A 4,708-nucleotide genomic window follows, 5' to 3' on the forward strand; every position below is an offset into this window, starting at 1 on the left:
GTCTGGCGGAGGAAGTGCCATAACTGTGATGGCTGGCGCTTCTGGGAGCGGCAACCTCAGGCAATCCAGGTTGCCTCTCATGGAAGCGCCGGCTTTAGTAACGGTACTTCCCTCTTCAGACAAATGAATCTGTAACCTGGCCAGAGGGGGTGAGTGAAAGTGGCAGGGCAGGGCTTCCTCTCCACTTCTGGTGCTCTAGTTGTGAGCGACAAACATCTGAAGGAGGGTTCTAGACTGCAAGCCCTTAAATTGCTGTTTCTTTCCATCCTTGTCATATTAGCCTTGGCATGGGAAAGAGTTTTTCATTTTCAGCTGATCTGAAAGGAAATGCCAGTTTTTAGCGGCGGCAGTCCCCAGGGTTTAGAGGAGCAGTTTGTTTGTTTAACATTTTTATACTGCCCAAAAGTTGCGTCTCTGGGCAGTTTACAACAAAGCAAACAAACAGAAAAAGTTAAAACATTAGTTAAAATAAATGACAACACAAATTAAAACATTAGTTAAAATAAATGACAACAAAAATTAAAACATCAGTTAAAACAAAGTAAATGATACAGCAAAAGTTAACACTACAACAATTCAAACCTTAACACATTTTAAACAATGTTAAAACTATTGAAACAATATTTAGTTAAAAGCCTGGGTGAATAGATGTGTCTTTAAAGACTTTTTAAAAGTTGTCAAAGATGGGGAGCCTCTTATTTCAGCAGGGAGCGCGTACCAAAGCTTTGGGGAAGTAGCGGAGAAGGCCCGTCCCTGAGTAGCTACAGTGGCAGCTGCAGAAGGACCTCTCTTGATTATCTTAATGGGCAGTGGGGTTCATAACGAAGAAGGCATTCTCTTAAACACCCAGGGCCCAAGCCGTTCAGGGCTTTATAGGTTATAACCAGCACCTTGAATTTTGCCTGGAAACTTATCGGCAGCCAGTGTAGATCTTTCAAAAGGGAAGTAATGGTCTCTCCTAGATGACCCAGAGACCAAAGTGGCTGCCGCATTCTGTACTAATTGTAGTTTCCGGACTACACACAAGGGCAGCCCCACATAGAGCGCATTGCAGTAATTCAGTCTGGAGGTTACTAGCATATGTATCACTGTTCTGAGTTCATTTATCTCAAGAAATGGACACAGCTGGCATATCAGTCAAAGCTGATAGAAGGCATTTCTGGCCACTGCCTCAAACCGGGACACTAGGGAGAGGCTCTGATCCAGAAGCACCCCCCAGACTGTGTACCTGTTCTTACTGGGGAAGTGTGTCCCCAATCCAGAACAGGCAGATCAAACTCATCTCCAGAGTTTCTACCCTGCACAATGAGTAATCTGGATTCATTCTCAGTTTGTTATCCCTCATCCAGCTCATTACCACCTCCAGGCAGGCGTTTAAGGAGGTTATGCCCTCTCCTGATGATGCTGACATGGATAAATAGATTTGGGTGTCATCAGTATACTGATAGCACTCTGCACCAAATCTCCTGATGATCTCTCCCAGTGGTTTAATGTAGATGTTAAACAACATCGGAGACAATATGGAGCCCTGAGGGACACTATACAAAAGTTCAGATTTTGAAGAAAAACAGTCTCCAAGGGTTCATATCTCCAACCTTAGAAGGTAGGTAGGTAGAGCTTTCAATACTTAAAATTCAGACAAAGGCTTGATGTAAATCCAAACTGAGAAAACAGTGTTTAAAAGTCTGTCCTGTACTGTAGATAAAACAGCCTTCAGGGGAAGGCAGAAATGTTGAAATGCTCATGCCCAATGTGGCTGAAAGGTACTTGATGTGAGATGGATGTTCTCCTTTCTAAATGTATACCTCTTGCATATAATGTAAAAAGTAAAGCTTCTGGGGGTGAGCTAGGCTTTACTTCTACAGCAGGGAGAAAGCAGCAAATATCTAATTTCTGCTTCCATCACCCTTTAAAGAAAACCTGGCTCATACTTGGAAAACTGTGATTTTTTCTAAAAGAATGTTGTTTTTAGAACTGGTCTTGTGGTAGCAAGCATGGACTGTGCCCCCCCCCCTCATCTCAGCTGTGTGGAAACCTGCAGATTAGAACATTATTCAACTGAGGAATAGTACACAACACCTCTAATCTATTTCTAAAACCACTTTGCAGGGAAATTCGTAAACAGAAGACACAAAGATCTCTCCTCTCCCCCCACCCATCTACCACCTGAGGTCTGAAGTGTTTACTTCATGAGAATGAGGTGGTAGAATCTTGAAGCAGGCTGGAACACTTCAGACCTCAGCTGAAACATGAGGAAGAGAAAAGGGAGTATTGGTGAGAGGGAATATAAGTGCAAATAAATCTGTGGAGCAGCAAAGTGGTAATGTGGGGGTATCCTGAGGAGAGGAGGAGGAAGCTGGTTCCTAGGCATGAAAACTTAGTTCCTTGTTCAGGCTGGTCATGCAGCTCTTTGTCTCGGTGATGAATAAGGAGCATCCTAGGGAAGAATGTTATTGAGTACAGAGGAAAGAGTAGCCAAGCCGCTAACAGAAATGGAGCTGCAATTGAACTTGTAGCAAAACAGAAAGGGGGTGGAATGGGGAAGGGGGTGTAGACCCTGTTCAGGGGTTGTAGATCCTGTTCAGGGGTTGTAGATCCTGTTCAACAGACAGTTCAGGGGTTGGGTACTCCTTTCTTGGTATCCACCACTCCATACTAGGGAGCAGGAGCGTAGCAAGGTTGAGCCCAGAGATAAGATTTTAAAATGGGGCCCCCCTCACTGAAGCTCAGCTTAGCTCATGAAGAAATCTTAAATGAGGCTGAATAGCGATAACAAAAATCAGTGTGTGTGTGTGTGTGTGTGTGTGTGTCACACACTCTCCTAATCACTCTCCTAATAATCTCCTGTGTGCCACAATAGAACATCATCCTAAATTATTTTTTTAAAGGTTTTGTAAATTGTGGATGATGCAAGTCATTTAATGGTACTAGAAAAAGACATTCTGTTCTGGTAGCTCCAGGTCTTAACACTCACATCAATTTTGGAGAATGAATACAACTGAAGGAAGCCTGGGCGGGTGTGTGGCTTGGGGAGTCAGTCATGTGACTTGCTTCTGGGGGGGCCCCCCAAGGCAGTGAGCCCCCAGACAACTGTCTCCCCTTGCCCTATTATAGTTACGCTTTTGCTAGGGAGGATTAAAGGAAAAGGGGTTAGCTGCGGTGCTGGGCAGAGTATGCTGTGTAGAGTGTGCAGGTTTTCTTTTGCACCTTTTTCAAAGAGAAAACAGTGGCAACACACATTTATGTCATTGGCCTACCCTGATTCAAGAGAGCCAGCCTATGCTTGCTTACCTAAGGTAGAAGGTATTTGAGCTTATAAACCAGAGGAGTGAGGGCAATAGTACTGCTGCAGTTTCACTATTTATTTGGCAATGTTGTGGGTTTAGCGACTTCTCCATTCCTAAGAACACATGACAAGTTATGTAATTCTCTGCTTTCAACAGTCTCTCTAGAAAGTAGGTTTTTAGTTGGACTACATAGTACCATTAATGGCCATGGCACATTACAACCTAACAAAAATAACTCCATACCCTGACGAGTCTTAAATCTGAAATCTGACATGGGGGATGCTTCAGCGAAGGAGGTGGGTAGGGGAGAACATGTCTCCAGTTCAGTTGCGCATACTTGCTGTAAGTGCACATAATTGAACCAGACCAATTACTGAAACTAAGGCTTTATGCTGAAGGCTTCATGGAAAAGGTGTTTTGTTTTTGTGTGTATCTACACCCAGCTGCCTGTTTCCTGCAGGAGGTGCCCTGAAAAGACCTCAAGCCCAGACAGCAGCTAGACAAAGTGCGTGTGTGTTGGGGGGGGGAGTTGGAGCTGCCCCCTTCCGCTTTTCTTTAACCAATCCGAAGCGGGTGGGGGAGAAGGCAGCGGCCCAGGGAGGGCAGTTTATTGTTATTCAAGGGTAAGAGTTTCTGATAGATTTCTTTTCAAGGGCTGGGCAACAGAGTGGCTACAAACGGGGAGACTGAGCATGAGCAAACTCAGAAGAAAAACTTATAGGGTAATGGCGTAGCGGGAAATGACTTGCCTAGCAAGCATGAGGTTGCCGGTTCGAATCCCCACTGGTATCTATAGTGAGCAGCAGCGATACAGGAAGATGCTGAAAGGCATCAGACTGCGCGGCAGGAAGAGGCAATGGTATTTGCCGCCTCCTGTATTTTTTTTTTAACCAAAGACAACCATTGGGCTCTGTGGTCGCCAGGAGTCAACCCCGACTCCACGGCACACCTTACCGTAGGGAATAATGACCATCTAGCGTATCAGGAAAGGAGGAGGAAGTAGAAAACCTGATGAGGTAGGAGCAAATGACAATCTAGCGTATCATAACACGCTACAGAAAGGGAGGCGTTTGTCAATAAGTACCATACAGAAGCGGCAAGACTTTTACAATGAAAATTAATAGCACCTGGGTCAATTGATGGCCGTTTAATGCAGAATTTTATTAGTTCTCAGCATTTCTATGAGACAAAAGCGGGCAGGGACACGCACCACGCACACGCACCCTTGGCCGGGGCCGGCGCTGGGGTGATTAGCACTCAGCTTGGCCCCTCCCTGAGATGTGTGTTGGCTTCGACGGCGGCAGCCAGACCCGTCAGCCGGCCGGCCAGGTGTGTCCTCGGCTCCCCCCAGGACGTGCGGAGCGCGCGCGCACCCATCCTCGTGTCAGCTGGACGCCGCATCGCTTCCCTCCCTCCCTCCT

Source organism: Hemicordylus capensis, chromosome 2, assembly GCF_027244095.1.
Source record: "Hemicordylus capensis ecotype Gifberg chromosome 2, rHemCap1.1.pri, whole genome shotgun sequence".
NCBI classification, from domain to species: domain Eukaryota; kingdom Metazoa; phylum Chordata; class Lepidosauria; order Squamata; family Cordylidae; genus Hemicordylus; species Hemicordylus capensis.